We start from the raw sequence: 21,675 nt of genomic DNA on the forward strand, positions 1-21,675 counted from the left end.
TTAATAAAGTATAGGATAAAACAACATAAATACAATTTAATAAAGCATAGATTAAAACAACATAAATACAATTTAATAAAGCATAGGATAAAACAACATAAATACAATTTAATAAAGCATAGGATAAAACAACATAAATACAATTTAATAAAGCATGGGTTAAAACAACATAAATACAATTTAATAAAGCATAGGTTAAAACAACATAAATACAATTTAATAAAGCATAGGATAAAACAACATAAATACAATTAAAGCATGGGTTAAAACAACATAAATACAATTTAATAAAGCATAGGATAAAGCAACATATATACAATTTAATAAAGCATAGGATAAAACAACATAAATACAATTTAATAAAGCATAGGATAAAACAACATAAATACAATTTAATAAAGCATGGGTTAAAACAACATAAATACAATTTAATGAAACATACGTTAAAACAACATAAATACAATTTAATAAAGCATAGGATAAAACAACATGAATACAATTTAATAAAGCATAGGATAAAACAACATAAATACAATTTAATAAAGCATAGGATAAAACCACATAAATACAATTTAATAAAGCATAGGATAAAACTACATAAATACAATTTAATAAAGCATAAGATAAAACAACATGAATACAATTTAATAAAGCATAGGATAAAACAACATGAATACAATTTAATAAAGCATAGGATAAAACCACATAAATATAATTTTATAAAGCATAGGATAAAACAACATAAATACAATTTAATAAAGCATAGGATAAAATAACATAGATGCAATTTAATAAAACATAGGATAAAACAACATAAATACAATTTAATAAAGCATGGGTTAAAACAACATAAACACAATTTAATAAAGCATAGGATAAAGCAACATTTATACAATTTAATAAAGCATAGGATAAAACAACATAAATACAATTTAATAAAGCATAGGATAAAACAACATAAATACAATTTAATAAAGCATGGGTTAAAACAACATAAATACAATTTAATAAAGCATAGGTTAAAACAACATAAATACAATTTAATAAAGTATAGGATAAAACAACATAAATACAATTTATTAAAGCATGGGTTAAAACAACATAAATACAATTTAATAAAGCATAGGATAAAACAACATAAATACAATTTAATAAAACATAGGTTAAAACAACATAAATACAATTTAATAAAGCATAGGATAAAACAGCATAAATACAATTTAATAAAGCATAGGTTAAAACAACATAAATACAATTTAATAAAGCATAGGATAAAACAACATAAATACAATTTAATAAAGCATAGGATAAAACAACATAAATACAATTTAATAAAGCATGGGTTAAAACAACATAAATACAATTTAATAAAGCATAGGTTAAAACAACATAAATACAATTTAATAAAGCATAGGATAAAACAACATAAATACAATTTATTAAAGCATGGGTTAAAACAACATAAATACAATTTAATAAAGCATAGGATAAAACAACATAAATACAATTTAATAAAGCATAGGATAAAACAGCATAAATACAATTTAATAAAGCATAGGTTAAAACAACATAAATACAATTTAATAAAGCATAGGATAAAACAACATAAATACAATTTAATAAAGCATAGGATAAAACAACATAAATACAATTTAATAAAGCATGGGTTAAAACAACATAAATACAATTTAATAAAGCATAGGTTAAAACAACATAAATACAATTTAATAAAGCATAGGATAAAACAACATAAATACAATTTATTAAAGCATGGGTTAAAACAACATAAATACAATTTAATAAAGCATAGGATAAAACAACATAAACAGGATGTAATAAAGCATAGGTTAAAACAACATAAATACAATTTAATAAAGCATAGGATAAAACAACATAAATACAATTTAATAAAGCATAGGATAAAACAACATAAATAAAATTTAATAAAGCATAGATTAAAACAACATAAATACAATTTAATAAAGCATAGAATAAAACAATATAAATACAATTTAATAAAGCATAGGATAAAACAACATAAATACAATTTAATAAAGCATAGGATAAAACAACATAAATACAGTTTAATAAAGCATAGGTTAAAACAATATAAATACAATTTAATAAAGCATAGGAAAAAACAACATAAATACCATTTAATAAAGCATAGGATAAAACAACATAAATACAATTTAATAAAGCATAGGTTAAAACAACATAAATACAATTTAACAAAGCATAGGATAAAACAAAATAAATACAATTTAATAAAGCATAGGATAAAAGAACATAAATACAATTTAATGAAGCATAGGATAAAACAACATAAATACAATTTAATGAAGCATGGGTTAAAACAACATAAATACAATTTAATAAAGCATAGGATAAAACAACATAAATACAATTTAATGAAGCATAGGATAAAACAACATAAATACAATTTAATAAAGCATAGGATAAAACAACAAAAATACAATTTAATAAAGCATAGGTAAAACAACATAAATGCAGTTTAAGAAAGCATACGATAAAACAACATAAATACAATTTAATAAAACATAGGATAAAACAACATAAATACTATTTAATAAAGCATAGGATAATACAACATAAACACAATTTAATAAAGCATAGGATAAAACAACATAAATACAATTTAATAAAGCATAGGATAAAACAACATAAATACAATTTAATAAAGCATAGGACAATACAACATAAATACAATTTAATAAAGCATAGGAAAATACAACATAAACACAATTTAATAAAGCATAGGATAAAACAACATAAATACAATTTAATAAAGCATACGATAAAACAACATAAATACAATTTAATAAAGCATAGGACAAAACAACATAAATACAATTTAATAAAGCATAGGATAAAACAACATAAATACAATTTAATAAAGCATGGGTTAAAACAACATAAATACAATTTAATAAAGCATAGGATAAAACAAGATAGATGCAATTTAATAAAGCAAAGGATAATACAACATAAATACAATTTAATAAAGCATAGGATAAAACCACATAAAAACAATTTAATAAAGCATAGGATAAAACAACATAAATACAATTTAATGAAGCATAGGATAAAACCACATAAATACAATTTAATAAAGCATAGGATAAAATCACATAAATACAATTTAATAAAGCATAGGATAAAACAACATAAATATAATTTAATAAAGCAAAGAATAAAACAACATATATACAATTTAATAAAGCATAGGATAAAACAACATAAATACAATTTAATAAAGCATAGGATAAAACTACATAAATACAATTTAATAAAGCATAGGATAAAACCACAGAAATATAATTTTATAAAGCATAGGATAAAACAACATAAATACAATTTAATAAAGCATAGGATAAAATAACATAGATGCAATTTAATAAAACATAGGATAAAACAACATAAATACAATTTAATAAAGCATGGGTTAAAACAACATAAACACAATTTAATAAAGCATAGGATAAAACAACATAAATACAATTTATTAAAGCATGGGTTAAAACAACATAAATACAATTTAATAAAGCATAGGATAAAACAACATAAATACAATTTAATAAAACATACGTTAAAACAACATAAATACAATTTAATAAAGCATAGGATAAAACAACATAAATACAATTTAATAAAGCATAGGATAAATCAACATAAATACAATTTAATAAAACATAGGTTAAAACAACATAAATACAATTTAATAAAGCATAGGATAAAACAACATAAATACAATTTAATAAAGCATAGGACAAAACAAAATAAATACAATTTAATGAACCATAGGATAAAACAACATGAATACAATTTAATGAAGCATGGGTAAAAACAACATAAATAAAATTTAATAAAGCATAGGACAAAACAACATAAATACAATTTAATAAAGCATAGGATAAAACAACATAAATACAATTTAATAAAGCATAGGATAAAACAACATAAATACAATTTAATAAAGCATAGGATAAAACAACATAAATACAATTTAATAAAGCATAGGACAAAACAAAATAAATACAATTTAATGAACCATAGGATAAAACAACATAAATACAATTTAATGAAGCATGGGTTAAAACAACATAAATACAATTTAATAAAGCATAGGACAAAACAACATAAATACAATTTAATAAAGCATAGGATAAAACAACATAAATACAATTTAATAAAGCATAGGATAAAACAACATAAATACAATTTAATAAAGCATAGGATAAAACAACGTAAATACAATTTAATAAAGTATAGGATAAAACAACATAAATACAATTTAATAAAGCATAGGTTAAAACAACATAAATACAATTTAATAAAGCATAGGATAAAACAACATAAATACAATTTAATAAAGTATAGGATAAAACAACATAAATACAATTTAATAAAGCATAGGATAAAACAACATAAATACAATTTAATAAAGCATAGGATAAAACAACATAAATACAATTTAATAAAGTATAGGATAAAACAACATAAATACAATTTAATAAAGCATAGGTTAAAACAACATAAATACAATTTAATAAAGCATAGGATAAAACAACATAAATACAATTTAATAAAGCATAGGATAAACAACATAAATACAATTTAATAAAGCATAGGATAAAACAACCTAAATACAATTTAATAAAGTATAGGATAAAACAACATAAATACAATTTAATAAAGCATAGATTAAAACAACATAAATACAATTTAATAAAGCATAGGATAAAACAACATAAATACAATTTAATAAAGCATAGGATAAAACAACATAAATACAATTTAATAAAGCATGGGTTAAAACAACATAAATACAATTTAATAAAGCATAGGTTAAAACAACATAAATACAATTTAATAAAGCATAGGATAAAACAACATAAATACAATTAAAGCATGGGTTAAAACAACATAAATACAATTTAATAAAGCATAGGATAAAGCAACATATATACAATTTAATAAAGCATAGGATAAAACAACATAAATACAATTTAATAAAGCATAGGATAAAACAACATAAATACAATTTAATAAAGCATGGGTTAAAACAACATAAATACAATTTAATAAAACATACGTTAAAACAACATAAATACAATTTAATAAAGCATAGGATAAAACAACATGAATACAATTTAATAAAGCATAGGATAAAACAACATAAATACAATTTAATAAAGCATAGGATAAAACCACATAAATACAATTTAATAAAGCATAGGATAAAACTACATAAATACAATTTAATAAAGCATAAGATAAAACAACATGAATACAATTTAATAAAGCATAGGATAAAACAACATGAATACAATTTAATAAAGCATAGGATAAAACCACATAAATATAATTTTATAAAGCATAGGATAAAACAACATAAATACAATTTAATAAAGCATAGGATAAAATAACATAGATGCAATTTAATAAAACATAGGATAAAACAACATAAATACAATTTAATAAAGCATGGGTTAAAACAACATAAACACAATTTAATAAAGCATAGGATAAAGCAACATATATACAATTTAATAAAGCATAGGATAAAACAACATAAATACAATTTAATAAAGCATAGGATAAAACAACATAAATACAATTTAATAAAGCATGGGTTAAAACAACATAAATACAATTTAATAAAGCATAAGTTAAAACAACATAAATACAATTTAATAAAGTATAGGATAAAACAACATAAATACAATTTATTAAAGCATGGGTTAAAACAACATAAATACAATTTAATAAAGCATAGGATAAAACAACATAAATACAATTTAATAAAGCATAGGATAAAACAACGTAAATACAATTTAATAAAGTATAGGATAAAACAACATAAATACAATTTAATAAAGCATAGGTTAAAACAACATAAATACAATTTAATAAAGCATAGGATAAAACAACATAAATACAATTTAATAAAGTATAGGATACAACAACATAAATACAATTTAATAAAGCATAGGATAAAACAACATAAATACAATTTAATAAAGCATAGGATAAAACAACATAAATACAATTTAATAAAGTATAGGATAAAACAACATAAATACAATTTAATAAAGCATAGGTTAAAACAACATAAATTCAATTTAATAAAGCATAGGATAAAACAACATAAATACAATTTAATAAAGCATAGGATAAAACAACATAAATACAATTTAATAAAGCATAGGATAAAACAACCTAAATACAATTTAATAAAGTATAGGATAAAACAACATAAATACAATTTAATAAAGCATAGATTAAAACAACATAAATACAATTTAATAAAGCATAGGATAAAACAACATAAATACAATTTAATAAAGCATAGGATAAAACAACATAAATACAATTTAATAAAGCATGGGTTAAAACAACATAAATACAATTTAATAAAGCATAGGTTAAAACAACATAAATACAATTTAATAAAGCATAGGATAAAACAACATAAATACAATTAAAGCATGGGTTAAAACAACATAAATACAATTTAATAAAGCATAGGATAAAGCAACATATATACAATTTAATAAAGCATAGGATAAAACAACATAAATACAATTTAATAAAGCATAGGATAAAACAACATAAATACAATTTAATAAAGCATGGGTTAAAACAACATAAATACAATTTAATGAAACATACGTTAAAACAACATAAATACAATTTAATAAAGCATAGGATAAAACAACATGAATACAATTTAATAAAGCATAGGATAAAACAACATAAATACAATTTAATAAAGCATAGGATAAAACCACATAAATACAATTTAATAAAGCATAGGATAAAACTACATAAATACAATTTAATAAAGCATAAGATAAAACAACATGAATACAATTTAATAAAGCATAGGATAAAACAACATGAATACAATTTAATAAAGCATAGGATAAAACCACATAAATATAATTTTATAAAGCATAGGATAAAACAACATAAATACAATTTAATAAAGCATAGGATAAAATAACATAGATGCAATTTAATAAAACATAGGATAAAACAACATAAATACAATTTAATAAAGCATGGGTTAAAACAACATAAACACAATTTAATAAAGCATAGGATAAAGCAACATTTATACAATTTAATAAAGCATAGGATAAAACAACATAAATACAATTTAATAAAGCATAGGATAAAACAACATAAATACAATTTAATAAAGCATGGGTTAAAACAACATAAATACAATTTAATAAAGCATAGGTTAAAACAACATAAATACAATTTAATAAAGTATAGGATAAAACAACATAAATACAATTTATTAAAGCATGGGTTAAAACAACATAAATACAATTTAATAAAGCATAGGATAAAACAACATAAATACAATTTAATAAAACATAGGTTAAAACAACATAAATACAATTTAATAAAGCATAGGATAAAACAGCATAAATACAATTTAATAAAGCATAGGTTAAAACAACATAAATACAATTTAATAAAGCATAGGATAAAACAACATAAATACAATTTAATAAAGCATAGGATAAAACAACATAAATACAATTTAATAAAGCATGGGTTAAAACAACATAAATACAATTTAATAAAGCATAGGTTAAAACAACATAAATACAATTTAATAAAGCATAGGATAAAACAACATAAATACAATTTATTAAAGCATGGGTTAAAACAACATAAATACAATTTAATAAAGCATAGGATAAAACAACATAAATACAATTTAATAAAACATACGTTAAAACAACATAAATACAATTTAATAAAGCATAGGATAAAACCACATAAATACAATTTAATAAAGCATAGGATAAAACTACATAAATACAATTTAATAAAGCATATGATAAAACAACATGAATACAATTTAATAAAGCATAGGATAAAACAACATGAATACAATTTAATAAAGCATAGGATAAAACCACATATATATAATTTTATAAAGCATAGGATAAAACAACATAAATACAATTTAATAAAGCATAGGATAAAATAACATAGATGTAATTTAATAAAACATAGGATAAAACAACATAAATACAATTTAATAAAGCATGGGTTAAAACAACATAAACACAATTTAATAAAGCATAGGATAAAACAACATAAATACAATTTATGAAAGCATGGGTTAAAACAACATAAATACAATTTAATAAAGCATAGGATAAAACAACATAAATACAATTTAATAAAACATACGTTAAAACAACATAAATACAATTTAATAAAGCATAGGATAAAACAACATAAATACAATTTAATAAAGCATAGGATAAATCAACATAAATACAATTTAATAAAACATAGGTTAAAACAACATAAATACAATTTAATAAAGCATAGGATAAAACAACATAAATACAATTTAATAAAGCATAGGACAAAACAAAATAAATACAATTTAATGAACCATAGGATAAAACAACATAAATACAATTTAATGAAGCATGGGTAAAAACAACATAAATACAATTTAATAAAGCATAGGACAAAACAACATAAATACAATTTAATAAAGCATAGGATAAAACAACATAAATACAATTTAATAAAGCATAGGATAAAACAACATAAATACAATTTAATAAAGCATAGGATAAAACAACATAAATACAATTTAATAAAGCATAGGACAAAACAAAATAAATACAATTTAATGAACCATAGGATAAAACAACATAAATACAATTTAATGAAGCATGGGTTAAAACAACATAAATACAATTTAATAAAGCATAGGACAAAACAACATAAATACAATTTAATAAAGCATAGGATAAAACAACATAAATACAATTTAATAAAGCATAGGATAAAACAACATAAATACAATTTAATAAAGCATAGGATAAAACAACATAAATACAATTTAATAAAGCATAGGTTAAAACAACATAAATACAATTAAATAAAGCATAGGATAAAACAACATAAACACGATGTAATAAAGCATAGGTTAAAACAACATAAATACAATTTAATAAAGCATAGGATAAAACAACACAAGTACAATTTAATAAAGCATAGGATAAAACAACATAAATACAATTTAATAAAGCATAGGATAAAACAACATAAATACAATTTAGTAAATCATCGGTTAAAACACCATAAATACAATTTAATAAAGCATAGGATAAAACAACATAAATAAAATTTAATAAAGCATAGGATAAAACAGCATAAATACAATTTAATAATGCATAAAATAAAACAACATAAATACAATTTAATAAAGCATAGGATAAAACAACATAAATACAGTTTAATAAAGCATAGGATAAAACAACATAAATACAATTTAATAAAGCATAGGATAAAACAACATAAATACAATTTAATAAAGCATGGGTTAAAACAGCATAAATACAATTTAATAAAGCATAGGTTAAAACAACATAAATACAATTTAATGAAACATAGGATAAAACAACATAAATACAATTTAATAAAGCATTGGATAAAACAACATGAATACAATTTAATAAAGCATAGGATAAAACAACATAAAAACAATTTAATAAAGCATAGGTTAAAACAAAATAAATACAATTTAATAAAGCATAGGATGAAACCACGTAAATACAATTTAATATAACATAGGATAAAACAACATAAATAGAATTTAATAAAGCATAGGTTAAAACAACATAAATACAATTTAATAAAGCATAGGATAAAATAACATAAACAGGATGTAATAAAGCATAGGTTAAAACAACATAAATACAATTTAATAAAGCATAGGATAAAACAACATAAATACAATTTAATAAAGCATAGGATAAAACAACATAAATAAAATTTAATAAAGCATAGATTAAAACAACCTAAATACAATTTAATAAAGCATAGAATAAAACAATATAAATACAATTTAATAAAGCATAGGATAAAACAACATAAATACAATTTAATAAAGCATAGGATAAAACAACATAAATACAGTTTAATAAAGCTTAGGTTAAAACAATATAAATACAATTTAATAAAGCATAGGAAAAAACAACATAAATACCATTTAATAAAGCATAGGATAAAACAACATAAATACAATTTAATAATGCATAGGTTAAAACAACATAAATACAATTTAACAAAGCATAGGATAAAACAAAATAAATACAATTTAATAAAGCATAGGATAAAAGAACATAAATAAAATTTAATGAAGCATAGGATAAAACAACATAAATACAATTTAATGAAGCATGGGTTAAAACAACATAAATACAATTTAATAAAGCATAGGATAAAACAAGATAGATGCAATTTAATAAAGCAAAGGAAAATACAACATAAATACAATTTAATAAAGCATAGGATAAAACCACATAAAAACAATTTAATAAAGCATAGGATAAAACAACATAAATACAATTTAATGAAGCATAGGATAAAACCACATAAATACAATTTAATAAAGCATAGGATAAAACAACATAAATACAATTTAATAAAGCATTGGATAAAACAACATAAATACAATTTAATAAAGCATAGGTTAAAACAACATAAATACAATTTAATAAAGCATAGGATGAAACCACGTAAATACAATTTAATAAAGCATAGGATAAAACAACATAAATACAATTTAATAAAGCATAAATTAAAACAACATAAATACAATTTAATAAAGCATAGGATAAAACAACATAAATACAATTTAATAAAGCATACGTTAAAAAAAAATAAATACAATTTAATAAAGCATAGGATGAAACCACGTAAATACAATTTAATATAACATAGGATAAAACAACAAAAATACAATTTAATAAAGCATAGGTTAAAACAACATAAATACAATTAAATAAAGCATAGGATAAAACAACATAAACACGATGTAATAAAGCATAGGTTAAAACAACATAAATACAATTTAATAAAGCATTAGATAAAACAACACAAATACAATTTAATAAAGGATAGGATAAAACAACATAAATACAATTTAATAAAGCATAGGATAAAACAACATAAATACAATTTAGTAAATCATCGGTTAAAACACCATAAATACAATTTAATAAAGCATAGGATAAAACAACATAAATAAAATTTAATAAAGCATAGGATAAAACAACATACATACAATTCAATAATGCATAAAATAAAACAACATAAATACAATTTAATAAAGCATAGGATAAAACAACATAAATACAGTTTAATAAAGCATAGGATAAAACAACATAAATACAATTTAATAAAGCATAGGAGAAAACAACATAAATACAATTTAATAAAGCATGGGTTAAAACAGCATAAATACAATTTAATAAAGCATAGGTTAAAACAACATAAATACAATTTAATGAAACATAGGATAAAACAACATAAATACAATTTAATAAAGCATTGGATAAAACAACATAAATACAATTTAATAAAGCATAGGATAAAACAACATAAAAACAATTTAATAAAGCATAGGTTAAAACAAAATAAATACAATTTAATAAAGCATAGGATGAAACCACGTAAATACAATTTAATATAACATAGGATAAAATAACATAAATAGAATTTAATAAAGCATAGGTTAAAACAACATAAATACAATTTAATAAAGCATAGGATAAAACAACATAAACAGGATGTAATAAAGCATAGGTTAAAACAACATAAATACAATTTAATAAAGCATAGGATAAAACAACATAAATACAATTTAATAAAGCATAGGATAAAACAACATAAATAAAATTTAATAAAGCATAGATTAAAACAACATAAATACAATTTAATAAAGCATAGAATAAAACAATATAAATACAATTTAATAAAGCATAGGATAAAACAACATAAATACAATTTAATAAAGCATAGGATAAAACAACATAAATACAGTTTAATAAAGCATAGGTTAAAACAATATAAATACAATTTAATAAAGCATAGGAAAAAACAACATAAATACCATTTAATAAAGCATAGGATAAAACAAAATAAATACAATTTAATAAAGCATAGGATAAAAGAACATAAATACAATTTAATGAAGCATAGGATAAAACAACATAAATACAATTTAATGAAGCATGGGTTAAAACAACATAAATACAATTTAATAAAGCATAGGATAAAACAACATAAATACAATTTAACAAAGCATAGGATAAAACAAAATAAATACAATTTAATAAAGCATAGGATAAAAGAACATAAATACAATTTAATGAAGCATAGGATAAAACAACATAAATACAATTTAATGAAGCATGGGTTAAAACAACATAAATACAATTTAATAAAGCATAGGATAAAACAACATAAATATAATTTAATGAAGCATAGGATAAAACAACATAAATACAATTTAATAAAGCATAGGATAAAACAACATAAATACAATTTAATAAAGCATAGGTTAAAACAACATAAATACAATTTAATAAAGTATAGGATAAAACAACATAAATACAATTTAATAAAGCATAGGTTAAAACAACATAAATACAATTTAATAAAGCATAGGATAAAACAACATAAATACAATTTAATAAAGCATAGGTTAAAACAACATAAATACAATTTAATAAAGCACAGGTTAAAACAACATAAATACAATTTAATAAAGGATAGGTTAAAACAACATAAATACAATTTAATAAAGCATAGGATAAAACAACATAAATACAATTTAATAAAGCATAGGATAAAACAACATAAATACAGTTTAATAAAGCATAGGTTAAAACAATATAAATACAATTTAATAAAGCATAGGAAAAAACAACATAAATACCATTTAATAAAGCACAGGATAAAACAACATAAATACAATTTAATAAAGCATAGGTTAAAACAACATAAATACAATTTAACAAAGCATAGGATAAAACAAAATAAATACAATTTAATAAAGCATAGGATAAAAGAACATAAATACAATTTAATGAAGCATAGGATAAAACAACATAAATACAATTTAATGAAGCATGGGTTAAAACAACATAAATACAATTTAATAAAGCATAGGATAAAACAACATAAATACAATTTAATGAAGCATAGGATAAAACAACATAAATACAATTTAATAAAGCATAGGATAAAACAACAAAAATACAATTTAATAAAGCATAGGTAAAACAACATAAATGCAGTTTAAGAAAGCATAAGATAAAACAACATAAATACAATTTAATAAAACATAGGATAAAACAACATAAATACAATTTAATAAAGCATAGGATAATACAACATAAACACAATTTAATAAAGCATAGGATAAAACAACATAAATACAATTTAATAAAGCATAGGATAAAACAACATAAATACAATTTAATAAAGCATAAATTAAAACAACATAAATACAATTTAATAAAGCATAGGATAAAACAACATGAATACAATTTAATAAAGCATACGTTAAAACAAAATAAATACAATTTAATAAAGCATAGGATGAAACCACGTAAATACAATTTAATATAACATAGGATAAAACAACATAAATACAATTTAATAAAGCATAGGTTAAAACAACATAAATACAATTAAATAAAGCATAGGATAAAACAACATAAACACGATGTAATAAAGCATAGGTTAAAACAACATAAATACAATTTAATAAAGCATAGGATAAAACAACACAAATACAATTTAATAAAGCATAGGATAAAACAACATAAATACAATTTAATAAAGCATAGGATAAAACAACATAAATACAATTTAATGAAGCATAGGATAAAACCACATAAATACAATTTAATAAAGCATAGGATAAAACAACATAAATACAATTTAATAAAGCATTGGATAAAACAACATGAATACAATTTAATAAAGCATAGGATAAAACAACATAAATACAATTTAATAAAGCATAGGTTAAAACAACATAAATACAATTTAATAAAGCATAGGATGAAACCACGTAAATACAATTTAATAAAGCATAGGATAAAACAACATAAATACAATTTAATAAAGCATAGATTAAAACAACATAAATACAATTTAATAAAGCATAGGATAAAACACCATAAATACAATTTAATAAAGCTTACGTTAAAACAAAATAAATACAATTTAATAAAGCATAGGATGAAACCACGTAAATACAATTTAATAAAGCATAGGATAAAACAACATAAATACAATTTAATAAAGCATAAATTAAAACAACATAAATACAATTTAATAAAGCATAGGATAAAACAACATAAATACAATTTAATAAAGCATACGTTAAAACAAAATAAATACAATTTAATAAAGCATAGGATGAAACCACGTAAATACAATTTAATATAACATAGGATAAAACAACATAAATACAATTTAATAAAGCATAGGTTAAAACAACATAAATACAATTAAATAAAGCATAGGATAAAACAACATAAACACGATGTAATAAAGCATAGGTTAAAACAACATAAATACAATTTAATAAAGCATAGGATAAAACAACACAAATACAATTTAATAAAGCATAGGATAAAACAACATAAATACAATTTAATAAAGCATAGGATAAAACAACATAAATACAATTTAGTAAATCATCGGTTAAAACACCATAAATACAATTTAATAAAGCATAGGATAAAACAACATAAATACAGTTTAATAAAGCATAGGATAAAACAACATAAATACAATTTAATAAAGCATAGGATAAAACAACATAAATACAATTTAATAAAGCATGGGTTACAACAGCATAAATACAATTTAATAAAGCATAGGTTAAAACAACATAAATACAATTTAATGAAACATAGGATAAAACAACATAAATACAATTTAATAAAGCATTGGATAAAACAACATGAATACAATTTAATAAAGCATAGGATAAAACAACATAAAAACAATTTAATAAAGCATAGGTTAAAACAAAATAAATACAATTTAATAAAGCATAGGACGAAACCACGTAAATACAATTTAATATAACATAGGATAAAACAACATAAATAGAATTTAATAAAGCATAGGTTAAAACAACATAAATACAATTTAATAAAGCATAGGATAAAACAACATAAACAGGATGTAATAAAGAATAGGTTAAAACAACATAAATACAATTTAATAAAGCATAGGATAAAACAACATAAATACAATTTAATAAAGCATAGGATAAAACAACATAAATAAAATTTAATAAAGCATAGATTAAAACAACATAAATACAATTTAATAAAGCATAGAATAAAACAATATAAATACAATTTAATAAAGCATAGGATAAAACAACATAAATACAATTTAATAAAGCATAGGATAAAACAACATAAATACAGTTTAATAAAGCATAGGTTAAAACAATATAAATACAATTTAATAAAGCATAGGAAAAACAACATAAATACCATTTAATAAAGCATAGGATAAAACAACATGAATACAATTTAATAAAGCATAGGTTAAAACAACATAAATACAATTTAACAAAGCATAGGATAAAACAAAATAAATACAATTTAATAAAGCATAGGATAAAAGAACATAAATACAATTTAATGAAGCATAGGATAAAACAACATAAATACAATTTAATGAAGCATGGGTTAAAACAACATAAATACAATTTAATAAAGCATAGGATAAAACAACATAAATACAATTTAATGAAGCATAGGATAAAACAACATAAATACAATTTAATAAAGCATAGGATAAATCAACAAAAATACAATTTAATAAAGCATAGGTAAAACAACATAAATGCAGTTTAAGAAAGCATACGATAAAACAACATAAATACAATTTAATAAAACATAGGATAAAACAACATAAATACTATTTAATAAAGCATAGGATAATACAACATAAACACAATTTAATAAAGCATAGGATAAAACAACATAAATACAATTTAATAAAGCATAGGATAAAACAACATAAATACAATTTAATAAAGCATAGGACAAAACAACATAAATATAATTTAATAAAGCATAGGATAATACAACATAAACACAATTTAATAAAGCATAGGATAAAACAACATAAATACAATTTAATAAAGCATACGATAAAACAACATAAATACAATTTAATAAAGCATAGGACAAAACAACATAAATACAATTTAATAAAGCATAGGATAAAACAACATAAATACAATTTAATAAAGCATGGGTTAAAACAACATAAATACAATTTAATAAAGCATAGGATAAAACAAGATAGATGCAATTTAATAAAGCAAAGGATAATACAACATAAATACAATTTAATAAAGCATAGGATAAAACCACATAAAAACAATTTAATAAAGCATAGGATAAAACAACATAAATACAATTTAATGAAGCATAGGATAAAACCACATAAATACAATTTAATAAAGCATAGGATAAAATCACATAAATACAATTTAATAAAGCATAGGATAAAACAACATAAATACAATTTAATAAAGCAAAGAATAAAACAACATATATACAATTTAATAAAGCATAGGATAAAACAACATAAATACAATTTAATAAAGCATAGGTTAAAACAACATAAATACAATTTAATGAAGCATAGGATAAAACAACATAAATACAATTTAATAAAGCATTGGATAAAACAACATGAATACAATTTAATAAAGCATAGGATAAAACAACATAAATACAATTTAATAAAGCATAGGTTAAAACAACATAAATACAATTTAATAAAGCATAGGATAAAACAAGATAGATGCAATTTAATAAAGCAAAGGATAATACAACATAAATACAATTTAATAAAGCATAGGATAAAACCACATAAAAACAATTTAATAAAGCATAGGATAAAACAACATAAATACAATTTAATGTAGCATAGGATAAAACCACATAAATACAATTTAATAAAGCATAGGATAAAACAACATAAATACAATTTAATAAAGCATTGGATAAAACAACATGAATACAATTTAATAAAGCATAGGATAAAACAACATAAATACAATTTAATAAAGCATAGGTTAAAACAACATAAATACAATTTAATAAAACATAGGATGAAACCACGTAAATACAATTTAATAAAGCATAGGATAAAACAACATAAATACAATTTAATAAAGCATAGATTAAAACAACATAAATACAATTTAATAAAGCATAGGATAAAACACCATAAATACAATTTAATAAAGCATAAATTAAAACAACATAAATACAATTTAATAAAGCATAGGATAAAACAACATAAATACAATTTAATAAAGCATACGTTAAAACAAAATAAATACAATTTAATAAAGCATAGGATGAAACCACGTAAATACAATTTAATATAACATAGGATAAAACAACATAAATACAATTTAATAAAGCATAGGTTAAAACAACATAAATACAATTTAATAAAGCATAGGATAAAACAACATAAACACGATGTAATAAAGCATAGGTTAAAACAACATAAATACAATTTAATAAAGCATAGGATAAAACAACACAAATACAATTTAATAAAGCATAGGATAAAACAACATAAATACAATTTAATAAAGCATAGGATAAAACAACATAAATACAATTTAGTAAATCATCGGTTAAAACACCATAAATACAATTTAATAAAGCATAGGATAAAACAACATAAATAAAATTTAATAAAGCATAGGATAAAACAACATAAATACAATTTAATAATGCATAAAATAAAACAACATAAATACAATTTAATAAAGCATAGGATAAAACAACATAAATACAGTTTAATAAAGCATAGGATAAAACAACATAAATACAATTTAATAAAGCATAGGATAAAACAACATAAATACAATTTAATAAAGCATGGGTTAAAACAGCATAAATACAATTTAATAAAGCATAGGTTAAAACAACATAAATACAATTTAATGAAACATAGGATAAAACAACATAAATACAATTTAATAAAGCATTGAATAAAACAACATGAATACAATTTAATAAAGCATAGGATAAAACAACATAAAAACAATCTAATAAAGCATAGGTTAAAACAAAATAAATACAATTTAATAAAGCATAGGATGAAACCACGTAAATACAATTTAATATAACATAGGATAAAACAACATAAATAGAATTTAATAAAGCATAGGTTAAAACAACATAAATACAATTTAATAAAGCATAGGATAAAACTACATAAACAGGATGTAATAAAGCATAGGTTAAAACAACATAAATACAATTTAATAAAGCATAGGATAAAACAACATAAATACAATTTAATAAAGCATAGGATAAAACAACATAAATAAAATTTAATAAAGCATAGATTAAAACAACATAAATACAATTTAATAAAGCATAGAATAAAACAATATAAATACAATTTAATAAAGCATAGGATAAAACAACATAAATACAATTTAATAAAGCATAGGATAAAACAACATAAATACAGTTTAATAAAGCATAGGTTAAAACAATATAAATACAATTTAATAAAGCATAGGAAAAAACAACATACATACCATTTAATAAAGCATAGGATAAAACAACATGAATACAATTTAATAAAGCATAGGTTAAAACAACATAAATACAATTTAACAAAGCATAGGATAAAACAAAATAAATACAATTTAATAAAGCATAGGATAAAAGAACATAAATACAATTTAATGAAGCATAGGATAAAACAACATAAATACAATTTAATGAAGCATGGGTTAAAACAACATAAATACAATTTAATAAAGCATAGGATAAAACAACATAAATACAATTTAATGAAGCATAGGATAAAACAACATAAATACAATTTAATAAAGCATAGGATAAAACAACAAAAATACAATTTAATAAAGCATAGGTAAAACAACATAAATGCAGTTTAAGAAAGCATACGATAAAACAACATAAATACAATTTAATAAAACATAGGATAAAACAACATAAATACAATTTAATAAAGCATAGGATAATACAACATAAACACAATTTAATAAAGCATAGGATAAAACAACATAAATACAATTTAATAAAGCATAGGATAAAACAACATAAATACAATTTAATAAAGCATAGGACAAAACAACATAAATACAATTTAATAAAGCATAGGATAATACAACATAAACACAATTTAATAAAGCATAGGATAAAACAACATAAACACAATTTAATAAAGCATACGATAAAACAACATAAATACAATTTAATAAAGCATAGGACAAAACAACATAAATACAATTTAATAAAGCATAGGATAAAACAACATAAATACAATTTAATAAAGCATGGGTTAAAACAACATAAATACAATTTAATAAAGCATAGGATAAAACAAGATAGATGCAATTTAATAAAGCAAAGGATAATACAACATAAATACAATTTAATAAAGCATAGGATAAAACCACATAAAAACAATTTAATAAAGCATAGGATAAAACAACATAAATACAATTTAATGAAGCATAGGATAAAACCACATAAATACAATTTAATAAAGCATAGGATAAAATCACATAAATACAATTTAATAAAGCATAGGATAAAACAACATAAATACAATTTAATAAAGCAAAGAATAAAACAACATATATACAATTTAATAAAGCATAGGATAAAACAACATAAATACAATTTAATAAAGCATAGGTTAAAACAACATAAATACAATCTAATGAAGCATAGGATAAAACAACATAAATACAATTTAATAAAGCATTGGATAAAACAACATGAATACAATTTAATAAAGCATAGGATAAAACAACATAAATACAATTTAATAAAGCATAGGTTAAAACAACATAAATACAATTTAATAAAGCATAGGATAAAACAAGATAGATGCAATTTAATAAAGCAAAGGATAATACAACATAAATACAATTTAATAAAGCATAGGATAAAACCACATAAAAACAATTTAATAAAGCATAGGATAAAACAACATAAATACAATTTAATGAAGCATAGGATAAAACCACATAAATACAATTTAATAAAGCATAGGATAAAACAACATAAATACAATTTAATAAAGCATTGGATAAAACAACATGAATACAATTTAATAAAGCATAGGATAAAACAACATAAATACAATTTAATAAAGCATAGGTTAAAACAACATAAATACAATTTAATAAAGCATAGGATGAAACCACGTAAATACAATTTAATAAAGCATAGGATAAAACAACATAAATACAATTTAATAAAGCATAGATTAAAACAACATAAATACAATTTAATAAAGCATAGGATAAAACACCATAAATACAATTTAATAAAGCATACGTTAAAACAAAATAAATACAATTTAATAAAGCATAGGATGAAACCACGTAAATACAATTTAATAAAGCATAGGATAAAACAACATAAATACAATTTAATAAAGCATAAATTAAAACAACATAAATACAATTTAATAAAGCATAGGATAAAACAACATAAATACAATTTGATAAAGCATACGTTAAAACAAAATAAATACAATTTAATAAAGCATAGGATGAAACCACGTAAATACAATTTAATATAACATAGGATAAAACAACATAAATACAATTTAATAAAGCATAGGTTAAAACAACATAAATACAATTTAATAAAGCATAGGATAAAACAACATAAACACGATGTAATAAAGCATAGGTTAAAACAACATAAATACAATTTAATAAAGCATAGGATAAAACAACACAAACACAATTTAATAAAGCATAGGATAAAACAACATAAATACAATTTAATAAAGCATAGGATAAAACAACATAAATACAATTTAGTAAATCATCGGTTAAAACACCATAAATACAATTTAATAAAGCATAGGATAAAACAACATAAATAAAATTTAATAAAGCATAGGATAAAACAACATAAATACAATTTAATAATGCATAAAATAAAACAACATAAATACAATTTAATAAAGCATAGGATAAAACAACATAAATACAGTTTAATAAAGCATAGGATAAAACAACATAAATACAATTTAATAAAGCATAGGATAAAACAACATAAATACAATTTAATAAAGCATGGGTTAAAACAGCATAAATACAATTTAATAAAGCATAGGTTAAAACAACATAAATACAATTTAATGAAACATAGGATAAAACAACATAAATACAATTTAATAAAGCATTGGATAAAACAACATGAATACAATTTAATAAAGCATAGGATAAAACAACGTAAAAACAATTTAATAAAGCATAGGTTAAAACAAAATAAATACAATTTAATAAAGCATAGGATGAAACCACGTAAATACAATTTAATATAACATAGGATAAAACAACATAAATAGAATTTAATAAAGCATAGGTTAAAACAACATAAATACAATTTAATAAAGCATAGGATAAAACAACATAAACAGGATGTAATAAAGCATAGGTTAAAACAACATAAATACAATTTAATAAAGCATAGGATAAAACAACATAAATACAATTTAATAAAGCATAGGATAAAACAACATAAATAAAATTTAATAAAGCATAGATTAAAACAACATAAATACAATTTAATAAAGCATAGAATAAAACAATATAAATACAATTTAATAAAGCATAGGATAAAACAACATAAATACAATTTAATAAAGCATAGGATAAAACAACATAAATACAGTTTAATAAAGCATAGGTTAAAACAATATAAATACAATTTAATAAAGCATAGGAAAAAA

The sequence above is a fragment of the Phyllobates terribilis genome, unplaced genomic scaffold (assembly GCF_046119375.1).
Source record: "Phyllobates terribilis strain yellow unplaced genomic scaffold, ASM4611937v1 Scaffold_21__1_contigs__length_20361869, whole genome shotgun sequence".
In the NCBI taxonomy this organism is placed as follows: Eukaryota; Metazoa; Chordata; class Amphibia; order Anura; family Dendrobatidae; genus Phyllobates; species Phyllobates terribilis.